The 12,340-nt window shown below is 49.2% G+C and overlaps 1 non-coding gene across 1 annotated transcript; it reads left to right on the top strand.

Moving 5' to 3' along the window:
* The first annotated feature begins 4,749 nt into the window (after positions 1-4,749).
* On the top strand, positions 4,750-4,821 carry TRNAP-CGG (transfer RNA proline (anticodon CGG)). The gene has a single exon. It is a non-coding gene; the product is annotated as a tRNA-Pro (tRNA).
* Positions 4,822-12,340: the final 7,519 nt, after the last annotated feature.

Here is a 12,340-nt window from a genome sequence, read left to right as displayed (position 1 = left end):
CCCCGCGGGTGTGATTCTGCTCCGTAAGCGGTTGTTCCGTGCCGTTAGACCCCTCGAATTAGATTCCGCATGGGCCATCATCCGACCTCCCCGTGCCGTGTTTGTGCCTCCGTGTGCATTTGTGTCCTGTACACTCCCCGTGGATCGCACGCAGAGACTTCCAAATCGTCGCGGTTCAACAACCAGCCCGGCTGATCGCTTTTAATCTCTCGCGGTTACACAACAACAGCTACAACAACTCCGTTTTCTCAGCACCGTCTCTCAGTCCAACGCCTTTTACGAGGGATTTCCCCCCCCCCCCATTCTAACATTTGTTTTGAGCAGAACTGTCCTATAAGACCGGAGATGCTGCCGCAGGTCAAGGATTAGCGCACGTGGACTTGCTAATCCCAAGGTCGCCGGTTCGATTTGAGCTACCGACGCGGCGCAGTTGAAAAAAAAAACGGGGCAAGTTTCTAAAATCACTCACTCCACTCTCACCTCGCGTCTGGAGAACGCGGAGAAAAGCCGCCGCGGATGCAGCGTGGATAACGCTCAACTCTTCCATCGCGTCGCCAAACCTCGCAGCGTTAATACGCAGAGGATTCCAGAGCTTGGGCAATGGTTTGGTAGCGTCGACTTGCAGCCTGGCTGCTGCCTTCCAGTTTGTCTCTGGCTGCTCGGCGACTTGGAGATTAAAATTTGCACAGAACGCTGACGACGACCTCGGCGACGCTTTATTAAAAACTAAACGCTATTCATATTCTAAACACCGGGCAATCTCTGGCGATATGGTCACCCACATCCGAGCGCCCGCATACCAGGCTCGGCCACCTCGGCTTGGCTTTCGAGAATCCCGACGTCCGCGCAGGGAGTGCGTTACCGATAGCAACTGAACGGCGCGAGGAAAGAATATGGGATGACATGGGCGAGGTGAGATGAATTGAAATCAACAACTAGAAGGGCATTCGACATGCCCGCGCAGGGGCAGGAGGAGCAGACACAGGGAATGAGATGGATGCATGTGTTGGAACGAGATGTGTTCGTACCGCATATCGAACTTATTCCTTGCCGTACGTACCCAAGCGTGCTCATCGGAGATGCGAACGTGAGTGGATGTGACCAGCGGAGAGGAACAGGATATAACTACATGTAGAATGCAAATGAGTGCAGCCGACCGGACACCACGATGGCACTTTTGGCTTAGACGAAGGAGAGATGAGACGGACGGGTGGGAAAGGGGGGGGGTGGCGGCTAGGAGGTGTGTCGATGACCATGAGTCTCGGACAGTACTTGCCATGACGGCACCCAGGCGGTCCGCGGGTGAGAAGCAGCTGGCACTCGTCTCCCGCTCGCCTCTACAGCCCCGCGTCTCACCACCACCACCACGTCCACATGCCCCGCGCGATATCATCACTCGCTCCTCCCACTCCCAATCCTCATCCTCCTGCTCCCCCCCCCCTCCCCCGTTCCATCTCGCACGCAGCTCCACGCTCCCGATTTATAGCGCGGGCGAGACGTGTACGCAAGCCACCCACGCCCCCCCCCCCGTCCTCTTCCTCCTCTACCCCATCATCAGCAGGAGCATCAGCATCCTCCTCTTACTCCCACCCGTGTCACGCTGCTGTTCACGCAATAATAATGTTTTAACTCGCGGAACCCTCCCCTAAAAGACTCTAGGACCCGATGTGGATTCGCGTAATTAACAATGCGTAGGCTCTCGCTCTTGTGCTGTTCATGCATAGCCATCAATCCGAATGCGTGTTTTTTTTCTCTCTCTCTCTCGGGTCAAAATTCGCGTTGTGTTCGGCGTCCGACGTTTCGCCGCCCAGCACTGAGCGCGCAACGTGGGACATCACCACGCCGAGCGGCGCTACGCTAACAGACGCGAAGAGCAGCGTCGGGGCCACGATAGCCGTGCGCTGTTCATCTCGCAGCTTCCCAGAGTGCCGGAGCGCAGCACGAGTCTGTTACCGCACGCGCACGGGAGATGGAGGAAGCGCCTTTGGTCTACACGAGTTGTACTTTACAGCGCTAGTCGGCAATGCCTCCCCCCCCCTCCCTCTCCCTCTTGCCCGTGACTGTAACGAATGGCACGTTGCTTCTGAAGGCTGTTGCAGGAATCATACCCCTCCCCCTCCACCCGTGTGCTTTCAAGGGAAGTCGCACAACAACAACAAACAACAACAATTGAAATAAGAACGCCTCTTGTCTTCTAGATAAACCGCGGAGGTCGAATGCCCTCGGGGGTTGGGCCGATACACACAGTTGGAAACCTCGTTATTCGTAGGAAAAGTAAATCAATAAAATTGAATCCATTTACGAGACGTTCCATTTAAATGCACATTCTAATTAACTTTCATCGCGTGTTTGGTCATAAACAGTGGTTAATTTTTCCCACCGGATATTTCCCGGCTCGCTGGTATGTAATACGTATGTATGTCGAACTTCTTTCGGACCGTACGTTTCCAACCGCCGTGCTAATCGGAGGTGGACACGCTCGAGTCGGCACGCGACTGGTAGCCACAATGATGGAGACGTATCATGGATGTGGTGTGCCGGGAGAAGACTTTTTTTCGCGGTGTCTGACGCAGATACACCCGGCTGAAATTAACCCCTGGTCAGAAATTGATAACTTTTTATCTAAAATCAATTGAGGCGATTGAGTTGGCAGATGTAAATCCCACGTGTGCACGTGTGCGTGCGCGCGTGTATGTGTGTATACCGATGACTGGTACCAGCGGTGTCAAGATCAGCCTCTGTGGAGGAGGCTCGTGAAGGACGCTGCTGTTGGGCAGTTGGAGGCAGTCGCCCTCCAGCAACAACGGAGGGCGGATGAGCGACGCTCACAACAACTAGCGGAGCGCCGTGGGGCTAAAGCACAGCAAGTTGGCACAGTAGGGGGCACAGGCGGTGCATCAGCCAGTCGTCTCGGTCATCTCAGTCAGTAGACCCGTGGCACCTGCTGAGTCTGCCCCGTGACCTCCTGCCAGCGGGCGTTCGACACTTCACGTGGTAGCCTCAACGTGCACCTAGCCTGGCACAATCGCCGTGTTGACGTCACCGCCACTTAGTGGCGAATGGCGGTTGTTGTTGTTGCATACCCGATCTCGTCAGATCGCCGAATCTATGCAAGGTTGAGCTTAGTGCCTAGGATGGCCGATCACGATGCATAACAGGTTACTTTGTCAGTGCAAGGAAATACATGTTTGGCTGTATGTCCCATGCTCCAACGTTTATGGTCACCTTCACTAACCCCCAATTGACACACAGCGCTGGTCAGAAGCCTTCACCCAGCAGTGGTTTGGCACAAAAGGGTGTCTACGTGGCTTTACCGAAATAAAATAAATCACCTGTGACCTCATATAAAATAAACACTATTTTGGGGCTCGTTGGGAATTTGAACCCGGGACCTCTCGCAGCACCCGAAGCGAGAATCATACCCCGAGAGTCAAACGAGCCAGCCGGTGGACCTGGAACGCAGTGGCGTCACTGAACCTGTGCCCTGCCAGAGTTCGACTCCCCCGCCCCATGACTTCACAAGCCGTCCATAAATGACGTCATGCACCTAGGTGGGGGGGGGGGGGTCAGACATTTGTGACGATGTGTGACGAGGGGGGGGGGTTGATAAATGTGACGTCACATTAAAATGCGTAACTTTAAATAAATATAGACTACACGTTCTACTTAATTAAATATACTTTTTAATAAATGTTTCTCCTACAACATCAGAGTGCAGCGCCACATTAAATACGCACTACAATGACAATAGTTTAAAGCGATTTGAAGCATGTTTAATTTGGGGGGGGGGCAGAGCTTTGTGACGTCATATTTGAGGGGGGGTCTGACTTTTTGTGACGTCGTGTGACGAAGGGGGGGGGGGTTAAAAATCGTCTAAAATCGCGTGACGTCATTTATGGACGGCCCCAACGACAAAAAGACGTCCGGTCGTTCGTTAGGCCTCGCCACGCCACACACCTCGTGTTGCCATGACGGTTTTAATTGGTGCTTTCTCACCGCACTTGGCCCCAGATCCAAAACTTCACGTCCTAGCTCTGTGTATGTACTGTGGTTTATTTGTTGTTGTTATTTTCGTTGAGTGCGCGAGTGCGTTTTTTCGTGCACGTGCATCTTTGCGCTCTTACATGTCGGTACACCCGGCCGACTTTGGGGCCGTCCATAAATGACGTCACGCGATTTTGGACGATTTGTGACCCCCCCCCCCCCTTCGTCACACGACGTCACAAAAAGTTAGACCCCCCCCTCAAATATGACGTCACAAAGCTCCGCCCCCCCCCTCCCCCAAAAAAACATGCTTCAAATCGTTTTAAACTATTGTCATTGTAGTGCGTATTTAATGTGGCGCTGCACTCTGGTGTTCTTGGAGAAAACATTAAACAGTCTATTTAATTAAGTAGAACGTGTTGTCTATATTTATTTAAAGTTGCGCATTTTGATGTGACGTCACATTTCTCAAACGCCCCCCCCCCCTCGTCACACATCGTCACAAATGTCTGACCCCCTCCCCCCTAGGTGCGTGACGTCATTTATGGACGGCCCCTTTGCTAAGATTCACACACCGCACCAAGGCGCTCGCTGGTTGTTATTCGCGGCCAGGCATCGAACTCGGCTAAGTATGGTTCAGTGGATATCAGTCTCGATTTAAAGCTTTCGTGACTGCAGGGATTCATCTTCTTGTTTCTTTCGGTAAAGTCACGTGACTTTACCGAAAGAAACAAGAAGATGGATATCAGTCCTCACCCATCGGCTGGCTCGTTGGTCTAGGGGTATGATTCTCGCTTCGGGTGCGAGAGGTCCCGGGTTCAAATCCCGGACGAGCCCAGGCAGTGCATTTTTTGTGTGCGAAGCTGTTATAGTGTGTGGGTTTGCCTGTGTTGTACCTGGGGGGCTGTTTGTTGGTCGTTAATCTTCAGCACTGGGGGAGACAAAGCGACCTGGCGTGGGATTCTGGGCCACGCAACCGCAAACGTGTGTCGCGACTGCTTTTTAAGAGGTGATCGCGAGCAACATTCCCACCCAACATTCTGTGAAGGACACTCAGCGGTAATGGAGTGGTTAGCGCTTCGCTGCGCTACGAATCCGGCAACCCGAGTTCGATTTCCGCTCACGCCCAACACCGGTGAGGATTATCTGAACCGGTCCTGGGCCTCTCCTAGGTCGACTCAGCCTCAAACTAGTACCTGGTGCGGTGTGTAGTAAACATCGCCACTGGGGAGACAAAGGCGGTCGGGCGTGGTGCTGGCCACCCACCGCCTCGCGTGCCGTTCCTGACTTCATAGGTGCTACTCGCTAGCACAACCTTGCCCCTACAGCATATTGAGGCTATACGGGGGGTATTTGTCTTTGTTTGTGCGCTGCGCTGATTAGCGCAGACGCCGCTTGAGAAGCCACGAGAGATTCATCAAAGTTGTCCCCGTGACCCCAGTAGGTCATTATCATCACCTTGCTCATCAAAGGTGCCGGAAACCGGAGGATAAGGCGAGGCTGTGGAGGGTGACGCACACCACGCGCGGCTTACATCGTTAAACAACAACAATAATGGATCTTAATCTTCGCAAAGCGGCCTCGCTGAGTCTCGAGCTCACGTTTCAGCTGGCTCCCTGCCTTGGGATGTATGGCCCAACTCCATGTTGGGATGTTGGGAGGGCAGGAGAATAGTGTCCTTCATTCATTTTCAGAGAGGGGGGTTGGGGGGAGAAGGTGGACCACTTTCGCCGATACGACATCATCAGTTTGAGGGCCGCCACGCGTTTGAAACCATTGGGGGGGTTTGACAGCAGCACGATGATGATGATGATGGGGGATGATGATGATGGGGGATGATGATGATGGGGGATGATGATGATGGGGGATGATGATGATGGGGGATGATGATGATGGGGGATGATGATGATGGGGATGATGATGATGGGGGATGATGATGATGGGGGATGATGATGGGGGATGATGATGATGGGGGATGATGATGATGGGGGATGATGATGATGGGGGATGATGATGGGGGATGATGATGATGGGGGGTGTTGTCACTCTTTGTGTATTGTCGGGGGCCGCATTGAAGGTCACCCAGGTGCCGTCAGCGGCCCGCGGGCCTTGCAATGAAGAACACCGACCTGGAGTGTGTGAGATCTGATGACATAAAAAACAAAAATTTAGATGTGCCCAAGAAAGCCCCAAGTTTGATAGTCGCTGCATATCCAGTGGAGTCGTGAACTAATTATTAATAATTCACAGCTCTTCGTCAATCCACTGCTGGATGAATGCCTCGCCCATGCCGTGTCAGTCGTTGGGGATTGTTAGACCATACGCACCTTGTTAATTTTGGAGCTTTCGTGACTGCAGGAATTATTCTTTGGTTCTTTCGGTAAAGTCACGTATAAAGATAAAATAATAAATTAAATAATAGCATACGACGTTTCGATTGCAACACAAGCAATCATCATCAGGTATAATGAAATAGCGACATAAAATCTAACCATAAAACTATAGACAGACATATAAGCAGACAGATATCACCAAGATACATCGAGAGAGAGTAACACAGGTACAGAGAGGGGTGATCGTCTCTGTGGGGTGGCCTTAAATAGACAGAGGGGGGCGGAGGCAGAGAGAGGGAGGGGTTAGAGAAAAAATGTACATGTCAATGAGTACGAAGAGACGCGTAGTAAAGTACACAGGCTTAGAGGGAGAAAAAACACACTACATACGCACCTTGTTTTTACGACCCTGGTCAGAGTGGATTGGTGAAGGGGTTGACTCAGGATGGGTTCAGATGTGAATAGCCACCTACGTGAGTCGTGTCCGGGAATACGAATTCAGGTGGCCGAGCTCGTAGTAGTGCAGAGCACGAACCACTGTCCCAGTTTCTACCCCCTTGTGAAGTCATGGCAGGTATTATTGAATCCTTTGTTTTGGGGTTGGATTTTATTGGCGCGTGTGTTTTGCACAGAGTCTTGTGCCCCCCGGATGAACGACGCTCTATACACGTGTACATCATTATTACGGACGATGTCCTTGATTTTGAAAAGTAAGAGTCTCAGAGCTCCTTTTCAGGAGGGTCCTGCATTGTGCCGTTCGGACATTTCCATGTTTTCGGCGTAAATCACCGTTCGCTCAAATCCCACGTTGAGTTTGTTTTACGCGTATTATTACAAAAGGCAACTGCAGATCTGGTGTGAAATGCAAAAAATACTGATTTGGTGACTGCTAAGTGAATTGATCCTTCCTTTGTCCTCTTCAGCCGTCATCCGTCACGCACCAGTGTGGCGAAGAATCGACAGCCCTCTTGACTGAAAAGGCATGCGGAAGCCTTCATCCAGCAGTGGAATGACAGCAGGGCTTGTAACATCGTTGTCGGTGTAAGGACTCGGTGTTGTGTATGGACCGCTGCCTTAAGTGGAGCTACAAAAAAAATCGCATTAAACGCCGTCTCGGCTCGAAGACACACATCACGGCACCACGCACAATTGAACACGAGCCTAGTGAAGTCTGTGTTGATGTATGATGAGTGAGGATTAGGGAGGGGCGGGGTGGTTAGCGTGGGATTGGGAGGTGATTACGTCTCGCCGTTGCGTTCCTTTCCCTGTCATCGCAGCGACGCCACCCCCAATGGCTCCTAGAGATAAATACTAATATCACGTCGTTGTGTAGAATTATAAGTGGCGATTCTAGATTTGAAGCTTTCCTTACTGCAAGGATTCATACTCTTAGGTTTTTTCGGTAAAGGCACGTAGGTAAAAATTTAAATAAATAATAAAAATAATAATAGAAATAAAATAATAAATCGTTTTATTTGTATAAATGTTTTATTATTTATTTAAATAAAAAATACGTCATTTTATTTTTATTATTATTTTTATTCTTTATTTAAATTTTTACCTACGTGACTTTACCTAAAAACCCTAAGAGTATAAGTGGCAACATTAGGAAGCAGATACTGCCACGATCTTCCTTTTTTTTACCTGTCCTTTCACGTAAAAAAAAGTGTGAAGGTTTTTTTTCACATCCCATCATCGGTAGCGTGGCCTTTGGGAGTTGATTTTCTTCAGCGGCATTGGATTAATTGGTTTAATGAAACCAAACTCGCGAGTGACTGCCGATGATGCATGAAATGTCGAAACGGCGCCGGCGTTTGCCGGTTCGAGAACAAATGCTGCTGGGAAAAATGCACTCCCCGATGGCCAATGGGATCTGTAAACAACAACAAAAAGTACAAATTTTATGTTGAGGAACGGATACAGTCCGGGGGAAAGAAACTAACTGTCTGGGTATTTAATATGTTACTATATCAGAGCAATACACCGGCACTGCTGAGATGTGGGGTTCAAATCCAGGTAATGACTCATGCCAAGGCCGTAGCCATGGAGTCAACATTGGGGGGGACCAAATCTTCCAGGGTGTCTGGGGGTCCCAAATCAGAAAAACATCTAAATTTAAAAACGAATTTCCTGCCTAAAATATTTAAAAATTCACTAACACATGGGATGGACTTTTTATTTATTTTTAAATCCTTTATATTAAGTTCGCTTGCTTGCTTGCTTACGACCGTGCAAATCTTTCGGTCGTTTTTTAACCCACTTCCCGTGATCCAATCGGGCTGACATTTTGCACACAGACTCGTTGTGCGAGACAATTAATGTTCGTGAAAATTTTTTTCCAAAATTTTACACTGTTTAGGGAAAACAAATTAAATATTTAATTACCAATTGCTTAATACTGGCAGACAATCATCTGACCCATAGGTGGCAGCCATCTCAAGCCAGAGGACGAGAGGACTCTAGCCGTCACGCATATAAAGGATTTATAGTGAAAAACTTTGTTTTTACGGGTTATACTTATTTACAATAATGTCTAAGAGTGTATTGTATTACATTGCTCTGTTTTTATTCTTTTTTTACCATTTCTTGTTTCATTGTATGTAATGGCAGAGATTAGGGATTAATAAAGTACAACCATAACGACAATCATATAAACAGAAATCTATGCGTTGATTTATATGAAGACGAGTCCAGATATTGTGGCCAAGGTTTAGCAAATTGTTGTTTTTATTTACATAGCATAGCAATTACATTTTTATACCAATATATTGGGGGGGGGGACATTGAGCATATTTGAATATTAGGGGGGGGATGTCCCCCCCCCCAATATTTATTATAATTACGGCCTTGACTCATGCTCAAAAGATGTTCTCGAGTTGAGCTGGATGATGGTAGTTAGAGCTGGGACGATTGATCGACTAAAAGTTAAAATCAACTACTTGATTTGGTCAGTTACGAGAGCTCTGACACCCTGCCTCCCGAATGCGGGAAACCCCCAACAAGCCACGCCCATTACTGTACCTCCCGTCCAGCGGCACACGTTGGGACAGAGGTGAGACTGTTTTTACTGGTAGGAACCTCCTGGTTACACCAGCCCACAGGGGATTATTGTGTCCGTCCGTCCGTCGTGCATCCAAAAATGGGAGGGGTGGGGCTGGGTGGAGAGGGGAGGGTGGGGAGGGGCTGGGTGGGAAGGGTGGGGAGGGGAGGGTCAGGAGGGGCTGGGTGAGGAAGGTGGGGCTGGGTGGGGGATGGGAGGGGTGGGGCGGGGCGGGGCTGGTCACCCCGTGGTGCCCTTAGAAAACTCAACGTTTAACCTACTCACGCCAGCTTGTGCCCGCCCTCACAGTCGGCCATATTTGCGGAATACACCACGCCGCCGTTGACTCTGCCCATTGACCGAGCAACCCACCGTTCCTACCAGCTCCCTCCGCAGGAATGTATTGTCCCCCCCAACTATGTTCGTGCTATCCGATTGGCCAAGTAATGTAATTGACAGTCGGTAGAGTAATTGATCCCAGAAAATAGTCGGATTATAGCCCAGCTCAAGTGGTCGTATAACCTGATCACCATTGATTGCACACACACACACACAAAAAACACCACCATGATGTGATTTTAATTAATACGACATTTCAAATCGTGAGCATAAATACATGGTTGTCGTTTCGATGTTTAGCCGTCTGTGTAGGAGGGCATTGCAAAGGTGGAGGAGAAGCATTTGAAAGGTCCCTTAAAAAAGTATAAATCTCTGGTGCCACCTGCCCGATGCCATTCCCTCCCCGGTGGTGTTGGCGTCTTGCGATGAATGAGAATTTCAAAAGGAACTGTCCTTTGTCTCGTGACTAAGCCGATAAGCCACGGTTCCAATATAATTGGGAAGAACACAAAAAAATCAAGAACAAAAAATAATGCGCATACACACGGGACATCAACGTATTCATAGGAAACAGCGGAGAGGAAAAAACACTCACATACACACACCTGGGCAACGCATTGGAGACGTATGCCTATATAAGACAGTGCTTTGGTTGTTTGGCTTGGTGAATCTCTCCATGGAATAGCGTAGGGGGTGGGGGGTGGCTTTCCAATTTTTAATTAAGAACTTCGCAACCTCCGCATCGCTAGTGTCAACCACAGAGTCATCGCAGGCGGGGCTGCGTGCTGACGCCCACACACGAGGTCCTTCTATGATGCGGAAGTCACAACCGCATGCGATGATAATTGCTCTCAATGAATGTCAACATTTCAATGCAATTAATGCGTCAGTGCCCAGCTATCTCGTCGCACGTCGCACATCGAGTCAGAGTTTTGAAAGAACGCACACACCGCACCGCGCGGAGATATTATTTAAGAATGCATTCAAATTGTCTCCATGATCGAAGCAGTTGTTTCGATTAGCCATCGAAAAAAGACGGTCACCGCATCGCGCGCTTTCAGATGCGCTTCTGCGGCCGTCTGGAACGCTCTTCCTTCCGATATTCGGAAACCACTGGAGCTGTGCCATTTTAAATCATCGTCTAGATTGACAAATTCATTTCTATAGAACTGATTTGTGTGTTTAATGTGGCGTCCTTGCCCCCCCCCGCACCACCGATTTGCACGGTTGGCTCGGTAGGGTGCGAAATAAGTTCAAAATACGGACATACTTACAAATGTTACACAGAGTCAGTGGTGCCAACTTCACGTTCCCTTGGAAAGAACAAGTACGTGCATAGAATAATCACCGCGAAATTCCCACACAGTGTTGCAGCCTCGCAACAATGAAAAACGAAATCCAGACATTCTCAATTCACCGACGGATGACTGCTCCACGCCATTTTGGGTTGTGGGTATTTATTTGGCATTCTTCACCGCGCCGGTCAATGCGGTTTGGGGGCATCTGGGAGGGGGAATCTGGGAGGGGGCATCTGGGAAGGGGCAGAACGTTTCTGATATCACTCGCCACTGATGTTAGGCAAATTTTTTTTTGACCGGGCAAAGGGTCCACTGAGCTACGGAGCTCTTTTTCAGAAGCAACCTGGCCACAAATGATAGCTCAACGAAGTGGCTTATCACGTGGAAATGTATAGCAGACAAATACTTTAAAATCATGTCTCTAAATGAGGGGGGGGGGGGGAACGGAGAACCTGAAGAAAAATCCACGCGACCACGGGGGGAACATGCACACTCCAAATATACAGCATCAAACTCGGATCGCCGAATTCGTCGCGCAGAGCGATAAGGGGCCGTCCATAAATGACGTCACGCACCTAGGGGGGGGTCAGACATTTTTGACGAGGGGGGGGGGCGTTTGAGAAATGTGACATCACATCAAAATGCGCAACTTTAAATAAATATAGACAACACGTTCTACTTAATTAAATAGACTTTTTAATAAATGTTTTCTCCTATAACATTAGAGTGCAGCGCCACATTAAATACGCACTACAATGACAATCGTTTAAAGCGATTTGAAGCATGTTTTATTTTTTGGGGGGGGGACAGAGGTTTGTGACGTCATATTTGAGGGGGGGGTCTGACTTTTTGTGACGCCGTGTGACGAAGGGGGGGGGGGGGGTCAAAAATCGTTCAAAATCGCGTGACGTCATTTATGGACGGCCCGAACCACTTTACCGCCGCTCGCGCCACTACGCAGCCTCTTAATGTGGAGGAATTACGATCATGGGCTAAATTGAGCCAAGTCGAGATGTTTAACTCATGATCTCATGGACTCAGCACTAATAGCAGGGCCATCTAACCAGCTGAGAAATAATAATAATGATGATCACAACTTCCCACATGCTCGTGTTCCAGTGTTCTTCACAGTGTCGGGTGTCTTTTGCCAGACCTCAAATCCGATGGCAAGGATTTTGTTCCCAAAAATCAAAATGACTCATCCGGTATCGGGGCCACACGAGATTGACTTTTTGTTCGCTGGCTGTTTTTTTTTTACACAGCAAATGCCCTCTTTGGCAAAAGCAAAAGCCAAGCTTTGAGTGCGTGCAATTTACAGCCGATTAAATAGGTGTGTTCTTCCCCAA

This window comes from Lethenteron reissneri, chromosome 32 (genome assembly GCF_015708825.2).
Source record: "Lethenteron reissneri isolate LAM-NWPU_2019-01 chromosome 32, ASM1570882v1, whole genome shotgun sequence".
Lineage (NCBI taxonomy): Eukaryota > Metazoa > Chordata > Hyperoartia > Petromyzontiformes > Petromyzontidae > Lethenteron > Lethenteron reissneri.
The sequence above is the reverse complement of the archived record's forward strand: the minus strand, read 5'-3'. Positions and strand labels throughout refer to the sequence as shown.